This window comes from Leucopleurus acutus (assembly GCF_964270905.1).
Source record: "Leucopleurus acutus genome assembly, chromosome: 6".
Taxonomy (NCBI): Eukaryota; Metazoa; Chordata; class Mammalia; order Artiodactyla; family Delphinidae; genus Leucopleurus; species Leucopleurus acutus.
In genome coordinates this window covers 13,184,423-13,210,082 of record NC_139149.1, presented here as the reverse complement: position 1 = coordinate 13,210,082, position 25,660 = coordinate 13,184,423, and the positions used below count along the sequence as shown (strand labels likewise).

Here is a 25,660-nt window from a genome sequence, read left to right as displayed (position 1 = left end):
TTTTTATTCTACTCCTCAAAGATGAAACAACACGGACATACACTGAAAACTGCTGACGCATGTTGATAGGTACAGGAGAATTTGTTACACCATTCTCTTCACTTCTCTATGTGTTTAAAATTGTCTGGAACTTTTAAAAATCCAAAACACTTTTTAACTTCTTCAAAAGAATTGTAAAGCTTAAGTCTATGTGGGAAAAAAATACATAAAATACCTGCAAGAAAATTAGTAATTAACTAAACAAATAAGGATGTGAAACTGCATTAAATTGCATATACATAGTTACACATATAGCATATACAATGTATGACATTTATATACATATAGTATGATATAGCCCACATGTGAAAAAAATTACAGAAAAGAACAAAAATAGAGTATGTAAAAGATTAATAGGTAGCTCCTGAGTAACAGGTTTGAGAGCTTACCTCCTACTTCTTAATAATTTCCTCTACTCTTCATATTTTCTAAGAAGAAAAGAGACATTTTTAAAAGTCTTAGAAGAGCAGTTACTTAATAACATTCATCTTATTCATTCAAGAACTGTGAAACCGGGGCTTCCCTGGTGGCGCAGTGGTTGAGAATCTGCCTGCTAATGCAGGTCACACGGGTTCGAGCCCTGGTCTGGGAGGATACCACATGCTGTGGTGCAACTGGCCCCGTGAGCCGCAACTACTAAGCCTGCGCGTCTGGAGCCTGTGCTCCGCAACAAGAGAGGCCACGATAGTGAGAGGCACGCACACCGCGATGAAGAGTGGCCCCCTCTCGCCGCAATTAGAGAAAGCCCTCGCACAGAAACGAAGACCCAACACAGTCAAAAATAAATAAATAAAATTTTATGTGTGTGTGTGTGTGTGTGTGTGTGTGTGTGTGTGTGTGTGTGTGTGTGTGTATATATAAAAGAACTGTGAAACCAAAACTAACTGACAACAAGGACACCTCCCTATTGACTGCTGACTTTTCTTCTCCTAATGATATACACAAGATGGATGTCAACGTCGGCATACCAAGCTGTTACATTTCCAAGGCAGTTACCCCAGACAGGAAAGAATAGTAATAATATAGATTATAGATTCCCAGGGAATGGTCTTACGTAAAAACAGGAGACCTCAGCAGGGAGCCAGCTTATTGGAGAAACAAGGCTCATCACAAACACTAACCAATAGGCTGGCTCCTCTAGAAAGAGGGGACCTAAATTTCCACTCAGGCTAGCAACATTTACTTCTGTTGTATTTTTCAGAGAGCTTCATTTACAGTTTCATAGCTGTGACCAGCTTTTCTTTCCGTTTGTTTACTATACCAATGGAAAACAGATCCTTAAACTTGAATAACTCCTTAGTGATTTTTAGTAAATATATCACATATCAATAAATTCTCCCTTTTAAAGTGTACGTACTGCCCCTAGGTTCAGATGCAGACGAAGAGAGACTTGAGGACACGGGGAGGGGGAAGGGTAAGCTGGGACAAAGTGATAGAGTGGCATGGACATATATACACTACCAGATGTAAAATAGATAGTGGGAAGCAGCCGCATAGCACAGGGAGATCAGCTCGGTGCTTTGTGACCACCTAGAGGGGTGGGATAGGGAGGGTGGGAGGGAGACGCAAGAGCAAGGGGATATGGGGACATATGTATACGTATAGCTGATTCACTTTGTTATAAAGCAGAAACTAACACACCATTGTAAAGCAATTATACTCCAATAAAGATGTTAAAAAATAATAAAGTGTATATAATTCCCCGATTTTAAATATGTTCACAAAGTTGTGCACCCATCACCACTACTTAATTCCAGAACATTTTTATCACCCCAGAATGAAACCCCTATCATCCTTTAGCAGTCACTCTCCAACCCCCTCTCCCAAACCCATGAAAACCAATAATCTACTTTCTGATGGAATGGATCTGCCTACTCTGGACACATCATATAAATGGTGTCATAAAATATGTGTCTTTCATATCTGGCTTCTTTCACTTAGCATACTATCTTCAAGGTTTATCCATCTCATAGCATGGATCAGTATTTCATTCCTTTTTATGGCTGAATAATATTCCATTCAATAGCTGTACCACAGTTTGCTCATACAGTTATCCGATGATGGATATTTGGAATGTTTCTACTTTTTGGCTAGTATGAATAATGCTATAAACATTCCTGAACAAGTTTTGTGTGGACAGGTTTCCAATTTTCTTTGATATACAAATAGGAGTGTTAACTAGAATACAGGATATAACTCTATGTTTAGGGTTTTGAAGAACCGCCAAACTGCTTTGCAAAGTGGCTACACCATTTTATATTCCCACAGCAGTATATGAGGGTTCCAATTTCTTTACATCTTCAGCAATACTTATGGTCCATCTTTTTTATCATAGCCATCCTAGAGGGTATGCAGTGGCATCTCACTGTGGCTTTGATGGGCATTTCCCTAACGACTCTGGGTGTTGGGCTTCTTTTCATGGACTTGTTGGCCAATTTGGACATCTTCTTTGGAGAAATGTCTAATCAAATTCTTTGCGGGACTTCCCTGGCAGACCAGTGGTTAAGACTCTGCGCTTCCAATGCAGGGGGTGCAGGTTCAATCCCTGTTCGGGGAACTAAGATCCCACATGCCATGTGGCGCGGCCAAAAAACAAAAAACACAAAAAAACCAAATTCTTTGCTTATGTTTTTAATTAGGTTGTCTTTATTGTTGATTGTACGAGTTTTTATATACTCTGGATAAAAGTTCTTTACCAGATAAATGATTTGCAAATATCTTCTCTCATTCTGTGGGGTGTGCTTTCATTTTCTTGATGGTGTCATTTGAAACATAAAGTTCTAAATTTTAATAAAGTCCAATTTGCCTATTTTTTTGTTGTTGTTGCTTGTGTTTTAGCTGTCATACCTAAGGAACCACTGCCCATTTTACCACAATAAAAAAGAAAGAAAAGAAACTACTGCCTAATCTAAGGTCATGAAGATCTGCATCTACGTTTTCTTCTAAGAGTTTTACTGTTTCAGATCTTACATTTTGGTCTATGATTGAGTTCATTTATATGTATGAGTGAGGAAAGGGTCCAAATTCATTCTTTTGCATGTGGATATCAACTTGTCCCAGCACCATTTGTTGAAAAGACTATTCCTCACTGAATTGTCTTTGCACTCTTGTCGAAAATCAATTGACTACAAATGTAAGGATTTATTTCTGGACTTACATTCTATTCCACTGATCTGTATGTCTACCCTACCCTTTATGCCAGTACCAGACTGTCTTGATTACTGTAGCTTTGTAGTAAGTTATTAAAGTCCTCCAACTTTGTTCTTCGTTTTCAAGATTGTTTTGACTGTTCAGGGTCCCTTGTATTTCCATATGAATATGAAGATCAGCCTGTCAACTTCTGCAGAATAGACAGCTGGGATTTTAATGGGGAGTATGTTGAATCAATTTGGGGAATAGTGCCATCTTAACAATACTAATACTAGGTCATTCGATCCAAGTACATAGGATGTCTTTCTATTTATTTAGATCTTTAATTTCTTTCAGTGATGTTGTATAGTTTCAGAATGTAAGTTTTACACTTCTTCGTTAACTTTATTCTAAGTTTTCTATTCTTATTGATGCTTTTATGAATGGAATTGTTTTCTTAGTTCCATTTTTGGATTATTCATTGCCAGGGTATAGGAATACAACTGATTTTTTTATATTGATCTTGTATCCTAAAACCTAGTTGAACTTATTAGCTCTAATTTTTTAAATTAATTAATTTATTTATTTATTTTGGGGTGTGTTGGGTCTTCGTTTCTGTGTGAGGGCTTTCTCTAGTTGCGGCGAGCAGGGGCCACTCTTCATCACGGTGCGCGGGCCTCTCACCGTCGCGGCCTCTCTTGCTGCAGAGCACAGGCTCCAGACACGCAGGCTCAGTAGTTGTGGCTCACGGGCCTCATTGCTCCGCGGCATGTGGGATCTCCCCAGACCAGGGCTCGAACCCGTGTCCCCTGCATTGGCAGGCAGATTCTCAACCACTGTGCCACCAGGGAAGCCCAGCTCTAATTGTTTTACAGTGGATTCCTTAGGATGTTCTATATACAAGATCACATCATCTGCAAATAAATTGGTTTACTTCTTTTCCAACCTAGATGTCTTTTATTTCATTTTCTTGCCTAATTGCCCCAGCTAGAAGCTCCAGTACAATGTTGAATAGAAGTGACATAAAAGGACATCTTTGTCCTGTTCCTGGTCTTGGGAAAAATTCAATTTTTTATCACTAAGTATGGCAGCTGCTGTGGGTTTTCATCAATGGCCTTTATCACATTGAGAAGTTCCCTTCTATTCCTAGTTTGTTGGGTGTTTTTACCAACTAAAATGCTCTTCCTGCAGCTATTGAGAAAATGTGGTTTTTGTCCTTTACTATTATTATGGTTACACTGATTTCCAGCTGTTAAACCAACCTTGCATTCCTGGGATAAATCCTAGTTGGTCATAATGTATAATCCTTCTGATCTGGTGCTGGACTCAGTTTGCCAGTATTTTGTTGAGGATTTTTTTTTTTGCATCTATATTCATAAAGGATACTTGGTCTGTAATTTTCTTTTCCTATGATGTCTTTGTATGGTTCAGTTAACAGAGTAATAACATCCTCAAACGATGAACCAGGAAGCACCCCAGCCTCCTCTTTATTTTGAAAGAGTTTGCAAAGAATTTGCATTTGGTATATTTGGTAGAATCACCAAATGTGAAGTCATCTGAGTTGGAGCTCTTTGTGAGGTGTTTCTTTTTTTTTTTTTGCGGTACGCAGGCCTCTCTCACTGTTGTAGCCTCTCCCGTTGCGGAGCATAGGCTCCGGACACGCAGGCTCAGCGGCCATGGCTCACGGGCCCAGCCACTCCGCAGCATGTGGGATCTTTCCGGACCGGGGCACGAACCCGTGTCCCCTGCATCGGCAGGCGGACTCTCAACCACTGCGCCACCAGGGAAGTCCCCTTGTGAGATGTTTCTTGATCGTTAATTAAATCTCTTTACTTGCTATTGGACTATTCAGATGTTTTATTTTTTCTTGAGTCAATCTCAGTTATGTCGTTCTAGGAATGCATACACTTTATCTAGGTTGTCTAATTTGTTGGCCTATAATTGTTCCTAGTATTCTCTCATATTCCTTTTTATTTCTGTAAGGTCAGTAGTAATGTCCTCGCTTTCATACCTGATGTTATTAATTTGAGTCTTGTCCTTGTTTTTCTTGGTCAGACTAGCTTGACTAGCTTAAGGTTTGTCAATTTCGTTGATCTTTTCAATTTTCATCTGTTGATTTTTGCTTTTTTCTCTATTTCATTTATTTCTAATTTAGTATTTATTTTTTCTTCCTTCTGCTTGCTTTTGGCTTAGTTTGCTCTCTTACCAGTTTCTTAAGATGGAAGTTTAGATTTACTGATTTAAGATCTTTCTTTTTTCATATAAGAATTTATAGCTATAAATTTCCCTCTGAGCACTGCTTTTACTGCATCCCCAAGGTTATGGTATGTTGTTTAATTTTGTGCATGGAGCATAATAGGTGCTAAATATTTATTGTTGAACAATGAATGAATGCCAGGGTTCTTCTTTTAATTGTGGAAAAACATACATAAAATTTACTATTTTAACCACTTTTAAGTATACAGCTCAGTGGCATTAAATACATTCACATTACTGTGCAACCATTACCACCATGTTATGTTGTGTTTCTGTTTTCAGTCATCTCAGACTATTTTCTAATTTTCCTTGTGATTTCCTCTTTTACCCGGTTAGTGACTTAGGAGTGTGTTGGTTAATTTCCACATATTTGTGAATTTCCCAATTTCCCTCTGTTACTGATATCTAATTTCATTCCATTGTGGTCAGAGCACATTTGAATCATTTCCATCCTTTTAAATTTATTGAGTCTTGTTTTATGGCATAACATATAATCTATCCTAGAGAATGTTTCACATGCCCTTGAGAACAATGTGTATTCACTGTTATTGGCTGTGCTGTTCTATAGATATCTGTCCCTTAATGATTTAAAAGAGTCTATCTGCAACTAGATCACATTTAAGAAGAAAATTGCCAGTTCTGGACATCTTAAATTTTTCATATTATCCCCCACTTTTATAGTGACTACTTATTCCATATATATATTTATACATGTATATAAATAAAAATCAGGTCTCCCCTTTAAAAATAAAAATCTCAGTTTCTAGCACCATATTAAGGGTTGGTTTCTAAGAGTGAAACCTACTAAAAAGGTAAGCAGAAAAGAGCATATATACCCACACGAAAGATTTTCTAACAGGTTTCTGACACATAAAATCTCCAGACTTAGGTAAATAAGAAGAGAGCAGAGTATTTGATACGTCATTTGATAGCATGACAGCTGACATGGCTATCCCAAATTTCCCAAGGGAGCTGGGTTACACCCAGTGGAAAAAAAGAAAACCTTATTAAGTACGGGTTATTCAATGTGAAGACAGAAGGTGTAAGAAGCTTGGAATATAAAAGCACAGAGTTTTTCTCTTTTACTGAATAAAGAAGTCAAGCTAAGAAGTACTGCAGCAGTGGTTTACAATTTGGGTTTCATTTCAGCAATTTAAGATAAGCATAGGTACTTCACATTTGAAATAGCGCTTTCCAATGCACTAAGTGATTATAAAAATGCCACCTTCTTTATTCCCCAACAAAACCTCTGTAAGATCGTTACTTGTCATGCCTATTTCACAGATTCAGAAGCAAAGTAACTTCCAGGGTCCCACAACAAGTATGAAACAAAATCAATATTTGAACCTGGGCTTCTAATTCCAAATCCAGGGCTATTTCCACCAAGTCACAGTTGCTGCTTCTCACCAAGAATACACACAAGTCTCAGTACTTTAGACCTGAGTATATATAACTTAGGAAAAAGACCTACACAGGAAGGATATATCCACCACGCTTAATGTTCCCAAAATAAGAGCAGAAGAGCCTGAACAGAGAGAAGCAACCTGTCCTGGCACAGCACACATACTAAGCAGGGGTTCCAGAAACAAGGAACAAAGGAAGAGGAAGAACCATATGCACCCCAGAAGTAAACCTAGGAGAGCAATCAGCAATCGTTAGCTCAGAGAGCTCAGTATTTCCCACAGATGCCAAAGGGCTGATCAAAAATAGGAAAGAGAGAGAAGAAAAAGGGTAACATATAACCACTGGAGGAAACTAGGTGAATGGTGAAGAGAAACTCTCTGTACTATTTTTGCCTCTTCTTGTGAATCTATAATTATGCCAAAATGAAAAGAGGAAAAAAGTGAAAAGATGTACATGATGTGGATAGGCTCCTGGTCCTAGTTTCCTAAAGTTCCTTAAATTCCTAATGTGCCAGCCAATCTGTCAATGAATTCCAGGTCCACTGGGGAGGGAAACACAAGTGAAGGATCTATTCCAACAGTACATCAAGGTACTTTCCTGGAAGATTAGCTACTTTTCTGATGACTCCTTAGTAGACAGAGAAAAAGGAAAGACTACAACGATGAAATAAACATAAGGTCACCCCTGGGTAAAGCTCTGTCTTAGGCATGCACTGCCATGAAAACACATGCTCTGCTACTGTCTCTCATGCCCAAATCATTTCCCTTGCTTCTATTCCTTGCTCCAGAAAGATTCAGACTGAAGACGCAGAATCTGATGGACTGGAAACACTGAAAGCACAACTTCACATACGGCTTCCTACCCACCCACCATTCAACCAGATTTCAAGCATACAGACTTTAAATCTGTACTCTACTAAGCTTACACGTAACAGCTAGGAAAATTTTGCTATATTTCTCAGATCAACTATAACAGAACACTGCTATTACTACAATAACCTTTTTACATTCATATTTTATGGATTCAGGAAAAAAAATCCAAAAGAAAAGCACAAAAAGAGATCTGTGCCTTGCCTACATTAGTATGTACTGAACTGTACATACATATGCTCGATTTCCAAACTGAGTTGTGACTACCTCAATATTTTTCCAACACTGACTTATTCCTACTCATCACTAACATGTTTTCTTTAAAATGCCTAAAAACCTAACTCTAGTCCTACATTTAGACAAAAAAAATCACTTAAGGATGTAATTGAGGACTTCCCTGGTGGCGCAGTGGTTAAGGACCCACCTGCCAATGCAGGGGCACAGGTTCGAGCCCTGGTCTAGGAAGATCCCACATGCCACGGAGCAACTAAGCCCGTGTGCCACAACTACTGAGCCTGCACTCTAAAGCCCGCGAGCCACAACTACTGAGCCCACGTGCCACAACTACTGAAGCCCACGCACCTAGAGCCTGTGCTCTGCAACAAGAGAAGTCACCGCAATGAGAAGCCCATGCACTGCAACGAAGAGCAGCCCCCGCTCGCCGCAACTAGAGAAAGACCATGTGCAGCAACAAAGACCCAACGCAGCCAAAAATTAATTAATTTTTTAAAAAAGAATGTCATTGAATATAATCAAATACACATTTTAATACACTGCTGATGAGAATAAAATTCATAACTATCTAGGGCAATTTGGAAACCTCTATCAATAACCTTTAAATATGTCTTGATCCAACAGGTACAAATCTAAGAATTTATCTAAGGAAATAATTTGCTAAGTATTCTAAAATGTATATATCAAGTGGTTCACTGCAGCTGTTCGTGAAAAAGACTTTTTAATGAAAATAAATGTTCAAGAACAGGAAATTCGGAAAGAAATTACAGTACATCCAAACAGTAGCATATCATTCAATCATTGAAAACCAAAGTAAAAATGTGTTCTTATTGCCCTGGAAAAATACCTACAATCAGTTTAGTGAAAAAAGCAAACTAGAAAACTCCATGTTTCTGATGTCCTTTTTGTTAAAATAAAAAGTAGTCACTTATATTCTTGGTACATAGAAAAAGTATGGAAAGAAACATACCAAAGCATTAACACTCTATTTTCTACAATGAAAATGTACTATTTATATAATTTTTACAAATACATGTTAAACCCAGAAATAAACCCACAAACCTATAGTTAATTAATCTTCGACAAAAGAGGTAAGAACATACAATGGAGAAAAGACAGTCTCTTCAGCAAGTGGTGCTGGGAAAGCTGGAGAGCCGCATGTAAATCAATGAACTTTGAACACTCCCTCACACCATACATACAAACTAAAAATGGATTAGAGACTTAAATATAAGACATGACATCATAAAACTCCTAGAAGAGAACATGGCAAAACGTTTTCTGACATAAATGGTAGCAATGTTTTCTTAGGTCAGGCTTCCAAGACAACAGAAATAAAAACAAAAATAAACAAATGGGACCTAATCAAACTTACAAGCTTTTGCACAGCAAAGGAAACCATAAACAAAATGAAAAGACAACCTACAGAATGCGAGGAAATATCTGCAAACAATACAACCAAAAGGGGTTAATATCCAAAATATACAAACAGCTCTTACAATAATAAAAAAACAAACAACCCAATCAAAAAACAGCCAGGGGCTTCCCTGGTGGCGCAGTGGTTGAGAGTCCGCCTGCCGATGCAGGGGACGCGGGTTCGTGCCGCGGTCTGGGAAGATCCCACATGCCGCAGAGCGGCTGGGCCCGTGAGCCATGGCCGCTGAGCCTGCGCGTCCGGAGCCTGTGCTCCGCAGCGGGAGAGGCCACGACAGTGAGAGGCCCGTGTACGGCAAAAAAAAAAAAAAAAAAAATCTGCCAGAAGACCTAAAGAGACATTTCTCCAGAGAAGACATAAAGATGGCCAATAGGCACATGAAAAGATGCTCAATATCGCTAATTATTAGAGAAATGCAAATCAAAACTACAACGAGATATCACCTCACACTGGTCAGAATGACCATCACCAAAAAGTCTACAAATAATAAATGCTGGAGAGGGTGTGGAGAAAAGGGAACCCTCTTACAGTGCTGCTGGAAATGTAAACTGGTGCAGCCACTGTGGAAAACAGTATGGACGTTCCCTTAAAAACTAAAAATAGAGTTAACCATATGATCCAGCAATCCCACTCCTGGGCATATATTCAGAAAAGACAAAAACTCTAATTTGAAAAGATACATGCACCCCAATGTTCACAGCAGCACTGTTTACAATAGCCAAGGCGTGGAAGCAACCTAAATGTCCATCGACAGATGAATGGATAAAGGAGATGTGGTACATATATACAATGAAATACTACTCAGCCGAAAAAAGAATGAAATAATGCCATTTGCGGCAACATGGATGTACCTAGACATTCTCACACTAATTGAAGTAAGTCAGACAAAGAAAGATAAATATCATGATATCACTTATATGTGGAATCTAAAATATGACACAAATGAACTTATTTACAAAACAGAAACAGACTCACAGACATAGAAAACAAACTTACGTTACCAAAGGTGGGGTGGGGGAGGGATGAATTAGGAGTTTGGGATTAACAAATACACACTACTATATATAAAACAAACAGTAAGGACCTACTGTATAGCACAGGGAACTATATTAAATAGCCTGTAATAAACCATAATGAAAAGAATATGAAAAATATATGTGTAACTGTATCACTTTGCTGTACACCAGAAACTAACACAGCACTGTAAATCAACTATATTTCAATAAAAAATTTAAAAAGAAAAAAAATGTTAAAAATAACAGTGTATAACTGATTCACTTTGTTATAAAGCAGAAACACACCATTGTAAAGCAATTATACTCCAATAAAGATGTTAAAAAAAATAAAAAATAACAGTGGTCCTAACAGAGGAATGCTGCCAGCATGCACACACACATTATCTGGAAGACCAGTCAAGAAGCTAGAAGCGGCGGCTGCCTCTGGGAATGGGATGTGGAAGAATGATAAAAAGGGTGGAGGAAGGCTTACATTTCACTCTCTATCCTTGGGCACTTTTAAACTTTTTTAACCATGTACATACAGTATCTAGTCAAAGGAAATATACATTTCAAAACATTAAGATGTTCATATTCTTTCTAGTATAAGCATATTGCGTCCAATAAATACCAGAAAGTTACTTGTAAAGTCAAAAAGAACCATAATCCTGAAGCCACAGACATCACCAGTTACTACAAAGAACCGAAAAACATTTTAAAAGCTAATCATTCAGCAAATTGTCCGTCTCTAGTATACTCATCTCTAGCAGGCAGCGCTGGTAACACCTATAGGGAAGCAAAGTGTATTTCTGAAGCTCTTCCAGCCATGAAATTCCTGCAAAATCAAAGACAGGCAAAAAACAAAAACACACAAGTAATGAGAAGAAAAGTGCTCAATTAGTTTTTGATCACTGAACTACAGCCATGTTTTAATTCAAAAATAACACAAGACAGAGTCATACACGTCTACAAAGTTACTTTTAGGTCATACGCTTCTATAAAATTACATTTTTAAGGGTACTAACTACAGGATTCTCATATCGCCGGCCGGGTTTGGTTAAAACCTCTAAGATGGGTAATTCGGCAATCTCTCAAAATTTTAATGACACATAACATTCAACCCAAAATGTCGAGTTACAGGAATTCATTCATACATATGCAAAATAAATTATTATAGGATTATTCTTTATAGCATAGTTTTATAAATGCAAAAGACTGGAAAAAACTGAATGTTCCTTAGTAGAGGGCTGGGTAAATTATGGTATGCCATACAGCGGCATACTATTCAGCCATACTCTTCATTTTCAAAAAACTATGAAGAAGCCTTTAATGTATTGATACTGACATAGACTGATTTCCAAGATACATTAAGTAAAAAAAAAAAGCAAAAAGCAAAATTCAGTAGTCTACCATCTGTGCAAGAAAGGAGAGTGGGGGAAGACATATATATATATATGTACTTTTTCATACATATAATTAATAACATTAGTGTCTCCAGGGAAGGGTAGATGGCAGACAGCAGAGGAGGGAACCTAATCTTTAAATCATGTGTATGTATTAACTGTTCAAAAAATAAATATTTTAAAATTTTTAATGCATTTAACTAGCAGTTCTATCTCTCCTTTCTAGGTAACTTAAACAAGATGAAAGGAACCTTCAGGCCCACAAGAATACCCCTGAGGTATGCTTTAAACAAATTTTTACAGCCAATAATGCATGTAATAAGCTTGTGACTACAACAAAAATTACGCAAGTTTAATAATGCCATAACTATCCATACGCAATCTCAATAGCAACCAATTTCCCAAAAGCATAATATCTAACCCCACCCCCAAAATTCCAAAACAGAATGACTGATCAGTTGATGATTCCAGTAAAATAGAAGAGTCTGGATTTTATTAAGGCCCAGGGTTCTCTGTGAGAGGTTAGTTTCAGCCTTCTCTCAGCTAGGGTGCTTTCTTGGCCCCTTCACAACATTAGACCGTGGGGTTAACATGGCCAAGAGTCAGGCTCCTTGTCCCCTGTCACAAGCTCGGTCTCCAGCCAACATAGCTCTCTCATAAATGGAAGGCAACAGCCAGGCCCCAGAGTGTACAGCCAGGGGGCTGTGGACCTGTTCAGGGCTTCACATCCTTCCGATGAAAACAGGAAGGGACACATCCTTCCCCACTGCCACATGAGAAGCCCTTCCCGCCTCAGCCTTCCACACTGAACTCAGCATACTCACCAGGGAACTCCTTGCTTGTCCCGCTTCCCTGGGGGCAGAGCTCTCTGGAAACAGGGCTGACAGCCCTGCTAGCTGTCCTCAGGCACACAGTGAAGTCTGTTGAAGATTCTCATCAGAGTACATAGTGCATTCTCTACTAATTACCCAGATACACCCCAGAAAAACTCTCTCATTTTAACAGCAGTGGTTTTCCTTAAGGGCTTTCAGTGTTTTGGGTCCATTTCTCATGAACACCTACGTACACACTTTCTGTGTCCCCTCCGGTCACCCACGCCACTCCAAAATAGATCTAGCAAGCAAATGACTACAAGGTGCGCCTCATCTTCCAGGGCTTAGTCACGCTTTCATGATTCCACAAAACCATTACTACACAGTTTGGCTAAACACTGTTACACTGTCTAAACAAATGCTTCTGTGGCAATTTCCGATTTCTACTCCAAATTCTGAAGTGAATGAGAGTAAGAAAAGCTTTTCCCATCGTGTTCCCTTTATAAACGCAGTCACAGGCCACAGGCAATGGCTACCAACAGGCGAGTTCAATCAGCAACAGGCTGAAGTAGCACCCCATCAGCCCGTATCACGAGCGTGGCAGGAGAGCATTTCCTTTGAAAGGGCCACCCTCCTCAGAATGGGATCCTATGTCTGGAGGGGGATCTATTAAGTGATAAAAATACTTCTTAAGTCAAACTTTTTAGACAAAGATATAGCCTTAGATTTAGATACATACCAGGCCCAAATTCTCCATAAATAAGGCCAGAGGTAGCAAAAGAAAACAGCATCTCTCCTTCTTACCTGCTCCCCCCACAATGAATAACCAGTATCTCATGGTAAGTGTTTATAACAAGATGCTAAGGAATACCTACTTAGGAGTCAAAACCTACTAGAAAACAAAACACCAAAGGCCAACCTTTAAAATGAGCCTTCCCCTCCCTGATATCTGGATGGCAGATTACAAAATGGACTCCCAAGGGAGGTCTGATCACTTAGGACAAGTAACATTAGACCCTACTGAACACTAAAGAGTGTGATGGAGGGAAATCTGATAATACGGACCCAGAGAGAAAGATCAGATACTTGTCCACTAGTTAACTTTGCAGATTTCTAGGCAAAAGAAGATTTTCTAATGATACTTAATTCTCTCGTTAGAAAAGTAATATATACTCATTGTATACAAATTCAAAATAATTTTTGAAATTAAAAGCATTTGTCGGGACTTCCCTGGTGGCGCAGGGGTTAAGGATCCGCCTGCCAATGCCGGGGACATGGGTTCGAGCCCTGGTCCGGGAAGATCCCACATGCCACAGAGCAACTAAGCCCATGCACGACAACTACTGAGCCTGCACTCTAGAGCCCGCGAGCCACAACGACTGAGCCCTTGTGCCACAACTACTGTAGCCCCCGCGCTCTAGAGCCCATGCTCTGCAACAACGAGAAGCCACCACAATGAGAAACCCGTGCACTGCAACGAAGAGCAGCCCCCGCTCGCCTCAACTAGAGAAAGCCCGCGCGCAGCAACGAAGACCCAACACAGCCAAAAATAAATAAATGAATTTATTTTTTAAAAAAGAGCATTTGTCAAAAATGAAAAGGCAGGGTCCAGATATACAAAATCACACCTAAAACGAGTAAAATTCCCAATTTAAAACTCATCATAATCTTTTTTTTTTTGCGGTACGCGGGCCTCTCACTGTCGTGGCCTCTCCCATTGCGGAGCATAGGCTCCGGACGCACAGGCTCAGCGGCCATGGCTCACGGGCCCAGCCGCTCCGCAGCATGTGGGATCTTCCCGGACCGGGGCACGAACCCGTGTCCCCTGCATCAGCAGGCAGACTCTCAACCACTGCGCCACCAGGGAAGCCCTCATCATAATCTTAAATAACAAGTTAAAAATGTTTTAATCATCCATGAAATGAACACCATATTATGCAGCCTAACTGACATTTATCCATATAGCTAATGTCACATACAAAAAAATTCCTAAGGCATTTGAAAGGCACAATACTATTATCAACCCCACATTTGGGAAAATGACTTAAAAGGACCTGAACTTAAACTCTTAAAGAACTTTATAATATACTGATCATTATTCTTTTAAGAATAATTTTCTGGGAATTCCTGGGCAGTCCAGTAGTTAAGACTTGGCCCTTTCACTGCCATGGGCCCTGGCTCAGTCCCTGGTTGGGGAACTAAGATCCCACAAGCTGCGTGGTACAGCCCCACCTGCCCCCCAAAAAAAGAATAGTTTTCTGCAATTACCCAAATGTATTCACAAAGATCTATGTTCAACTTCACAATTCAGTCAATAAAAGTTAAGCATATCACTTAACACAGTACTGGACTGGGCACTAGAGTGAATGGGGGACAAAAGAAGGTGGGAAATTGAAAAACAGAGATATATAGTCTACTCTGAAGGTCCTTATAATCTATATCTGAACACAGGAGACTTAAAAGTAACTATACAAAATCTAAAGAAAGAGAACTCACATTCACTAAGTGTATCTTACACATCAAGTAGCAAAGCTGCAATACACACGCAACATCCATGAATCCTGTCTCAAGGGAAGAAAACAAGGCAGGGTGGGAGGGTGTTGAGGTTGAGGAGGGCAGGCGGTGAAGTCAAAAACCCAAAGCAGGGCTTCCCCGGTGGCACAGTGGTTGAGAGTCCGCCTGCCGATGCAGGGGACACGGGTTCGTGCCCCGGTCCGGGAGGATCCCGCGTGCCGCGGAGCGGCTGGGCCCGTGAGCCATGGCTGCTGGGCCTGCGCGTCCAGAGCCTGTGCTCCGCAAAGGGAGAGGCCACAGCGGTGAGAGGCCCGCGTACCGCAAAAAAAAAAAAAAACCCAAAGCAAAACATAAACGCCAACTGAGTGATACAGAAGGTAAGTACAGTCGTCATTCATCTTCCACAAATGGTGCTGGGACAACTGGACGTCCACAAGCAAAACAACGAAGTTAGAGCCCTATCTCACACTATTTATACAAACTAACTCAAAATGGCTCAACAACCTCAATGGAAGAGCTAGATCTATAAAACTCTAAGAAGAAAACACGAGAGTAAATCGCCAAGACCTTAGATTTGGCAATAGATCCTTAGACATAACACTAAAAGCATAAGCAGCAAAAGAAAAAATACATTAATTGAACTTCATCAAAATTAAAAACTTTTGTGCAGCAAAGAACATATGTTATCAAGAAAGTGAAAAGACAACCTATAGAATGAATGGGAGAAAATATCTGCAAATCATATATCTGATAAGAGTTTAATATTCAGAATATGTAAGAACTCCTAAAATTCAAAAACAAAAAGACACACAATCCAATTTAAAAATGGGCAAAGGACAACAACAAGGTCCTACTGTATTGCATAGGGAACTATATTCAATATCTTGTAATAAGTGATAATGGAAAAGAATATGAAAATATATATATGTATAACTGAATCACTTTGCTGTATACCAGAAACTCACACAACATTGTAAATTAACTACACTTCAATCTAAAAAAATAAAATGGGCAAAGGACTTGCACAGATACATGGATATTTCTCCAAAGAAGATATACAAATGGCCAATGAGCACAAGAAAAGATGCTCAACATCTTAGTCATTAGGGAAATGCAAATCAAAACCACAGTGAGGGGCTTCCCTGGTGGCGCAGTGGTTGAGAGTCTGCCTGCCGATGCAGGGTACACGGGTTCGTGCCCCGGTCCGGGAAGATCCCACATGCCACGGAGCGGCTGGGCCCGTGAGCCATGGCCGCTAAGCCTGCGCATCTGGAGCCTGTGCTCCGCCGCAGCGGGAGAGGTCACGACAGTGAGAGGCCCGCGTACAGAAAAAAAAAAAAAAAAAAAATCTGCCAGAAGACCTGAAGAGACATTTCTCCAGAGAAGACATAAAGATGGCCAATAGGCACATGAAAAGATGCTCAATATCGCTAATTATTAGAGAAATGCAAATCAAAACCACAGTGAGATACTACTTCACATCTACTAGGATGGCTATAATTTTAAAAAACAGAAACAAAGAGAAGATAACAAGTGTTGACAAGGATATGGAGAAACTGAAACCCTTGTATGATGCTGTTGGGAATGTAAAAATGTACAGCCACTGTGGAAAAAGTCTGGCAGTTCCTCAAAAAAGCTAAACATGGAATTACCACATGATCCAGTAATTCTACTCCTAGGTATATACCTAGAATTGAAAAAAAGACTCAAACAGAAATTTGTAAACCAACATACATTACAGCATTAGTCACAACAGTCAGAAAGTGGAAACAACCCAAGTTCCATCAGCAGATAAAGGATAAATAAAATGTACAATATCCATACAACAGAATATTATTCAGCAATTAAAAAGGAATAACATTCTGACACAGGCTACAACATAAATGAACCTTGAAAACATTACGTTAAGTGAAATAAACCAGTCATAAAAGGACATATATTATTCCATTTATATGAAATATCTAGAATAGGCAAATTCATAGAACTAGAATATTAGAAGTTACCAGGGGCTGAGGAAGAGGGACGAACAGGGATTTACTGCTTAATAGTTACAGAGTTTCTGTTTGGGGTGATGGGAAAGAGTTGCAAGCAGATTGTGGTGACTGTTACCCAATGTGAATGTCATTAATGCCACTGAATTATATACTTAAAAATGGTTACAATGGCATATTTTATATTATATATATTTTACTACAATAAAAAGAAAAAAAAACAGTTTCTATAAAGTCTTTAGGAGTCTGGATTGCCCAAGGGTAAGATTTCAAATCAGGGACTCAAATCCAAAATGGACTGTAGGCCCCCAGATCTGACTAACCCTCATGGAAACCTTAGTGGGAAGCTTGCATCTCTACATCCTTCCTGACCAGTGAAGAGGCCTCTCCAGACGCTGCCGGATGCTGGAAGCGGACTTTCCCCCAAGGCAGCCCAGTGACCTTCCATGCAGGAAGAATAACCTGTGCTGGAAAAAAACAGAGATAAGTGGAAAGGAAGGTGAAGAATCCAAGAGGCAAACTCTGCTACTCTGCAGCTGTGTGACCACGGACACATTACTCAAGCGCTCTAACGAAGCTTCTGGCTTCCTCTCGTTATGAAATGAAAACAGCATCTACCTTTAAACGTTGACATAAGAACTGACAAAAGTACTCCTACAGCACCCAGCCTAGTGCCTGGCAGATGGTGGGTGTTCAGTCTATGACGGCTGTTGCTATCGGGACGGGAGGTCTGTTTGCCACCCCAGAGGCAACCAAAGGCTGAGCAGGACATGGCTTGGATCTGGAGAATTCTATGACTTACCAGAACTTAAATAAAACGCAGACTTCAGAGAAGGAGCTGTTTCTATGCAGTTCAAACTCTTAGAAAGACTGGCTTATTGTTCACAGAATGAACCCAGCTACTCCACGTTAGGAAGGGCGCGGCTACACAATTCACTCTCTCTGTACAACAGGCCTCTGTTCACAACAGAGCCCTGCCTTTACCAGCAGGAGAGACGTGCTCTGTGGAGAAGCGGAGCAGGAAATCAGCTTGGAGGTGGACCTGAGGCAGCTCTCCAATGCTGGTGGCCTCAGAATCACTTGGGAAATCTGTTAGACACAGATGCCTCACCCCCACCGCCAGACACTCTGATTGCTAAATATTTCAGGCAGGGCCCTTGAGCACAACTGTGTAAAGAAACAGTTGAAAAGGGAAGGCACGGAGATGTTACAAGACTACCTTCTGATGTTGGCAAACAGACCAGTCCGCCCCACAAAGTAAGACCTGCGTTTTCCTCCATACCTGTCAAAAACACACTAGCTTTGGCAATGCAGAGAGATCACCTGCAGGTGATATCCAATTCAACCTGCACGTTCTGCACCTCTCACAGGAACAAAAAGAACAACAAAAAAAAATGACTTAAATCATATTACCAGAAGTTGGTAAAATTTTTGTCAAACACCCTTAAACTGCTTAGGAAGTTATTACCTTGTTCAACTTTTTGGTCAGCAATCAGGCAATATGTATCAAAAGTCACCCAATATTCTCACTTCTTAAAATTGATCTGAAGGAAACAACACAAAAGCAGCAAACTACATGCAAAAAAAAAAAAAGCCACCGTTGTAGTATATATAATATCAAAAAAATAAAAGATAACGTGCCTGTCAAGGATCCCAGTTTACCAAAATTTGCCATATCAACTCAAATACGACAAAGCTATTAAAAATTTAAATGATGTGTACTATGTCATTACACGGAAACTATTCAAAAAACACGCAAGACCTAAAATTACTTACTACAAAGCATGGACATATGGACAGCTTTAAAGGGTGACGCATTAAGCAAAAACCTTGTGGGGGGGGATGGGTGAAGGGCATCAAAAGGTACAAATTTCCAGTTATAAATAAATAAGTCCTGGGGTTATAATGCACAGCATGATGACCACAGTTAATAGTACTGTGCTGCATATTTGAAAGGTGCTAAGAGAGCAGATCTTAGAAGTTCTCATCACAAGGAAAAAATTCTACAACTCTGTAGGGTGATGGATCTTGACTTAACTGCGGTGATGACTTCACAATATACAAAAATATTGAATCATTACGTTGCAAACCTGGGAACTAATATACTGTTGTATGTCAATTCTACCTCAATAAATACAAAAAAAGGGACTTCCCTGGTGGAGCTGTGGTTAAGAATCCACCTGCCAATGCAGGGGACACAGGCTCGAGCCCCGGTCCAGGAGGATCCGACATGCCGCGGAGCAAAGAAGCCCGTGTACCACAACTACTGAGCCCGCGCTCTAGAGCCCACGAGCCACAACTACTGAAGCCCACGCGCCTAGAGCCTGTGCTCCACAACAAGAGAAGCCACCGTGGGTTTCCCTGGTGGCACAGTGGTTGAGAGTCCGCCTGTCGATGCAGGGGAGACAGGTTCGTGCCCCGGTCCGGGAAGATCCCACATGCCGCAGAGCGGCTGGGCCCGTGAGCCATGGCCGCTGAGCCTGCACATCCGGAGCCTGTGCTCCGCAACGGGAGAGGCCACAACAGTGAGGCCCGCGTACCGCCAAAAAAAAAAAAAAGAGAGAGAGAGAAGCCACCGCAGTGAGAAGCCCATGCACCACAACGAAGAGCAGCCCCCGCTCACTGCAACTAGAGAAAAGCCCACGCGCAGCAACGAAGACCCAATGCAACCAAAAAGTACAAAATATAAAAAAACTTTAATTTTTAAAATAGCGAGTCACATGAATGTTTAAAAATAAATGAAAAGACAAGACCTTGTGTTAGGACAGCTTGGCATGGGTTTTCCCCCTCTGGCCTCTCAACTTTTTGTATTATTGCCTATCACTGTAATAGGATTCTAAGTAAATTTAACTGATTCTGCTTGGAAAGTTAACTGGACAACCATTCTAGAGAGCTGCAAAGTGGATTCACTGACCTCAGCTATCCTGAACGAAGATAAACACACCCAAAGGTGCCATGGTAACAAGATGGCCACGAGGCCAGTTCTAGGCTTTTTTTCAGAAAAAAATAAACCTTAACAGATATGGTAACTATTTTTTTTATTTGAATTTTATTTTATTTTTTTATACAGCAGGTTCTTATTAGTTACCTATTTTATACATATTAGTGTATAAATGTCAATCCCAATCTCCCAGTTCATCCCACCACCACCCGCCGCCCCCAGATATGGTAACTATTAATCTTAAATTTACGTTTTTTAAAAAGCAAGTATAAACACACTAAAAGAAAGGAGGAAATCTGGTTTGGCAGCTACTCATGTGGCAAAAGATCAGAGGACTTCGAACCACAACTTCAATATAAGGTAACAAACTCATGTAGCTAGGAGACAATTTACATGAAAACAACATTAGGCGAGAAACAGAAGGCCCAGTTCCCATCCTAGTTCTAGCATGTACTGGGATTTAACTTGCAGGTCTTGGGTTCTCATCTGTAAATTGATAGGATAATGATGGTATCTTCTCTGCCTACCTCACAGGATCTCGAAGGAAACAAAGATTATGAATGTACAAGTGCTTTGCAAATCCAGGGTTTGTTCCCTTGAATCTGGCTATTAGTATTATAAAGACGTTCACATACATGCAGCTACAAACGAGGGTAACCGTGTTTAGGAGGTACACTCCAAACCAATAATAAGCAGATATGCCTCCCAAGGGGCCCAGGGTCTGGGGCCAGGCCTGTCCCTTTATCCGGATGTTCAAATCTTTCAGGAGAATCTATTTGTCTACTTCTTGGTCATTTATTTTAATTCGTAAAAGCAAATGTAATCACTGACAAAATTAATAGAGAATGTAGGATTCTCAAACTGGGTTTTTAAGAATTACCTGGGGATTGTTAAAACTATGGCTGCCCACAGGCTTCCCTGGTGGCACACTGGTTAAGAGTCCGCCTGCCAATGCAGGGGACACGGGTTCGAGCCCTGGTCCGGGAAGATCCCACACGCCACGCCACAGAGCAACTAAGCTCGTGCGCCACAACTAGTAAGCCCGCAGGCCTAGAGCCCGCGAGCCACAACTACTGAAGCCCGTGCGCCTAAAGCCCGTGCTCCGCAACAAGAGAAGCCACCACAATAAGAAGCCTGCGCACCGCAACGAAGAGTGGCCCCCGCTCGCCGCAACTAAAGAAAGCCTGCGTGTAGCGACGAAGACCCTACGCAACCATAAATAAATAAATAAATAAAAACTATGGCTGCCCAGACTCCATGCAGACTGAACTAACCAAAATCTCTGGGTGGCTGGGGATAAATAAGACCAGGCCATTTGTATTTTAAGAAGCTCTCCAAGTGATTCTGGTGACCTGATTACTGCTATTATTATTACGCTGTTATTAATATTAACCGCCACCATGAATACATGACAGGAATTCCATATACCCACTCAGTATACACCAGTCACTGTTCTCAGCATCTTACATATATTATCTCACTTAATCCTCACACAGTCCTATAAGTAGATACTACTATTAACACTGCCCTCCCTCCACCCTCCTTTTATAGAGGTAATCACTGAAATACAAAGAGATGATTTCACTGGCCCATGGCCCAAAGTCACAGGGCTAGTAAGTGGCAAAGCCAGAAAGCACAACAAAGTTTGAAAATCCCTGATACAGTTTCCTAACCTACAACAGTTAACTGTATACTCTAGTCAGTACAAATAAATTCTGCTTTATTTCAAACATCGCATTTAAAGGACCCTAACAAAACCAAGTTGTCTCAAGAGAGAGTGGTGAAATCAGGTTAAACCATGAGGGGACAAAGGGTCTAGGGCTGTTTACATACTTCAGCACCGATTTGTAACTGTTTTGTCTGTCTTCTCTATTAGACGGTGAGTGAGCCCTTGAAGTGCGGGGACCAGGTATGTCTTTTCAGCTGTACCCTCGTGGTACAGTTGTACCCTGGTATCTAACTAAAGAAAGGGTTTAATAAATTAATCAATAAATCTAGAGAAGGCCTGATGACTGTCCTGGGAAATGAAAGGCTCTTTCATAGAAAAGAAACAGACGTGATTCATGTTGCTTCCGGGGGTACAACTAAGATCAACAGGTAAAAGGGGAGGGGCAGTTTTGGAGACAGTCTAAAATACCTTTCTAGCAACCAAGACCTGTCCAGAGACAGGAAAGTGTGCCTGCAGTTTGTGGCTAAAGACCAAAATATCGTAGATAAAAGGCAGGATGTGGGACTATGGGGCCTCTAAGAGCTCTTCCAAGGCTCAAGTTCTGTTACTCTAAGTTACGATACATTCCTTTATTCCTTCACACATTCTACAGTGACTAGTTACACCAGTGCAGTCGTCCAAGCACAGAGCTAGCACAAAGTGTTCTACAAACTCCCAGAACCCTGAAGGATCTAGAGAAAAGTAAATCACCGGAGTGAGTCTTCCAAGGAGGAAGATAATTGATACAACAGGGACGAGCAAGGAGGCAGGAGAATTCCAGGCAAGAAACAAGAGAAAAGTAAACAAAGGTGTTATGGAAGCAATGCTACCCTTTGAACACATCTGAGCTACGTCTTTAGGGATCCTTGTGGGGAAGTGGATTGTGGCTGCCCTAAGAATCTGGGGAGGAAATGCATTCAGCATGGCAGTAATGGTCTGAGCATAAGGGAGGCGGGAAAGCCCTGGGGTGACGAAGACCCGGCTAGAAAGTCAGGAAATTCTGGTGCTAAAAAGAAAAGGCTTTCAGAGGTCAGTCAGCCAAACACACACACTCTTTATGGATGCCGACCTGGTTGCACTGGGTAAAGAAAGCTTAGTTTACTTTCTTAAATTACATTTCACAAACCAAAGACTGAATCATCAGTGATTCTGTCTTTACACATTTGTTAGTTTCTGCTACTGTCTATTCTTTCCACTGTTTGACAACCAGACTTGCAGTTATCAAAACTCTTATCAAAACTCAGCTCTGAGCGTAACATTTATGATCCCTTAAATGATTATAACATTTACCAACAGTACTATGAAATAAAAAGTATTATCTACCAATCTAAAAAACTAAAACTTTATAAGTAGAAGACTTAAGAATAAATGGAGTCTGAAAAAATTAATTTATGTCTCAGGTCCAAAAAACTATCTCACCCAATTTATAAACTGTGAGATTAATCCACCTAAAAAAGAATTAACAAGGGACTGAAGGGAAAAAATCTAAGATCCCAGACCAATGAACAAAATATAACACATCTGAATGATAAACTTAATGGTCTTCTGGCCATTCACTTCTCAACATCCCTGTCAAACTATTTTAGGATCTGAAATCTTGCTCTATAAAAAGCAAGTTCCCATCATCTGAACTACACTTAAGAGATTCTATCGCAGCAGTTACTGAAGCATAAAAAACCAAGCTTCAGATTTTTGCTTCCTGTTAGTATAAAAAAATGCCTACCTCTTTTATGTAAAGTTGAGTCTGTGGCCAAATTCCTGGCACACTAGGAGATCAAGGTTTTCAGTTCTAACACTGATTTAAGGTGCAAAGGCCTTTTCCCTACTTAATACCGCTTAAATTGTGACATGGAGATAAAATATATGACACCTCCACCACCAACAGTCTCTTCAAAGGATTTCTGACTCCGTTTAACCTTAGCTGGGAGAATATAAAACTATGGCTGAAAACTCCTCAACAAAAATTAAAACTTTAGAAATCTGAAACTGCTACATGTTAGCTGATAAACTATGAATTACAGAAACTGAGATCTGAGTAACAATTGCCAAAAAAGGTGCAATTACACAATCTTACAAAAATGGATAAACAAACAGCTCACCAAAATTTAAATCTTTCTTAGCAAATGGAGAAGATAAATAATGTTCAGTAACTCTGGAATACTGTGGTGTAGTTTTTCTTATCTGTATGGTCTCTGCAGCAATGTTACCACTCTCCACTGCTCCCTTTGCTTTGGATGAGCAAAGGGAGTCCACGGTCCAGGATTCCTCATATCAAGGGCACGGCAAATGTCACAATAATAGTAATAAAAGCAACAATTTCTAAAGCCATCATTTATACCGGACTCTGGCCCCCGAATAGGGTGCAAGGCACATGGCAGCAGGCAACTATTTCTCGCTTCTGATTCTTCTGCATCACTGCCTCCCAAAGGACTAGAGAATCTAAAGCTCTGGACGCCACATCTACAAATCAAAGTACCATGTTTAAAGAGCTCACAGGTTCTACGGATGGTCAGCAGTTAATGAACGAACCCCAAGACAGAGAAACTCACCCAGATGCAACAAAACACGCTTCAAGTCTCCATCTAATTTTTGTTTTTAATTTTTGGAGTAAAAACAAGTATTAAAAATTATGTAATAAGTCAGACTCTGGAGAACCCCAGACTCATCCGAGCGGCTCGGAAAACGGGAAAGTAAGATGCGATTAGCTCCATTGTAGCCAACCAGGCTAACGTGCAAGAGCACACACTCCTCTCCGTCAGAGCGTCCCTGCCAATACCGAAGAACAACAAAGGCAAGTTGAGGAGGCTGCACAAGGCTTAACTCAGCACTTGTCCGCTTTGCCAGCCTCCGAAGAAGCTCGCTGCGGGCCCAGGAACCGCGGGCTCCCTGCGCATTCGGCCCGGCCAGCGCTCGGCTTTGTCTGGCCCGCCTGGACCCGTTTCGTTCCCCCCGGATCTTCCTCCACACCCATCACTCGCCCGTGACTATAGTTGTGGTGGGTTTCTCCCCCTCGCCCCCTCCCCTCGCGAAACCCGCTCTTTTCAAACGCGGCTTCGCCCACCCGGCCTGGGAGACTCGGGTCGGGAAGGGGGCCCGGGGTGGGGTCCGGGAGAGGAGAAGAGAGGGGGACACACAAAGCCGGACTCACCCCACAGCCGCCCCCCTCCCTCTGCAAAGCGGCCTGGGATCAGCGACCTGCGGGCTGGATAAACAGCCCTCCCCTCCCGCTCCCCGCCCGGCTCCCACCTAAGGGCCGCCCCCTCCCCCCAAAGTGCACCCAAGAGCGGATGACAGCGCTGGACCTCACCCCCACCCAGCCTCGGCGCTCACCACCGCGAGGGGGGGCTGGGGCCTGGAAGGGCTGGGGTCTACACATCCTCGTCCTAACCGGGAACTTACAGCCGTATTAGTCGCTCCTGTTGCCCCTGCAGACCAGACAGCCGCCGCCTTCTCCTCCACCCCAATGAGGTTAAGCGCTTGGTGCGGGGATTAAAAAAAAAAAAAAAAAAAAAATTAGAAGCCCAGAGCGCCTGCGTAGTGCGGTCTCTCTTTTTTCCCCTTACCGCCACGACCCGGCTAGACCATAGAGAGTGTAAACCGAGACCAGAGAGGCGCCTGCTTCTCTATGGTAACGCCCCCGCGCAGGCGCTGCCCTGGCTGCGCCGGGCTTCGGGACCTGCGAGTCCTAGGAGCTTTTGCCTCCTTGGAGAACGTCAATTGGCCCTGATGGGGACCCGTAGGGAAAAGTTCTTTAAGGAAAGGGGGGCCAGAATGGAGTTGGGCCCCCCCGAGGAGTTGCGGCAAAACTCAGGCAAGGCGGGGAGGGTCGGATCTAAGCGGCCATGGCAGTAGGGCACCAGAAAGCAGGGAGCGTAGAGCTCAGGAGGAACCAAGAAAGCCTGGGTAAAAGTCGTCCAGCCGGAACTTCCT

General features: G+C 41.4%; 1 protein-coding gene across 1 annotated transcript in view; it reads right to left on the bottom strand.

Annotated features, from left to right (window-relative positions):
* Positions 1 to 25,340, bottom strand: part of CLASP1 (cytoplasmic linker associated protein 1) — a 269,499-nt gene extending 244,159 nt beyond the window's left edge. Inside the window, exons 1-2 of the mRNA XM_082841350.1 lie at positions 25,130 to 25,340; positions 429 to 467 (exon numbers count right to left, since the gene is read on the bottom strand). The gene's annotated coding sequence lies outside the window, so the exon portion shown is untranslated. The remainder of the gene's footprint in view (positions 1 to 428; positions 468 to 25,129) is intronic.
* Between the last annotated feature and the right edge of the window lie 320 nt (positions 25,341 to 25,660).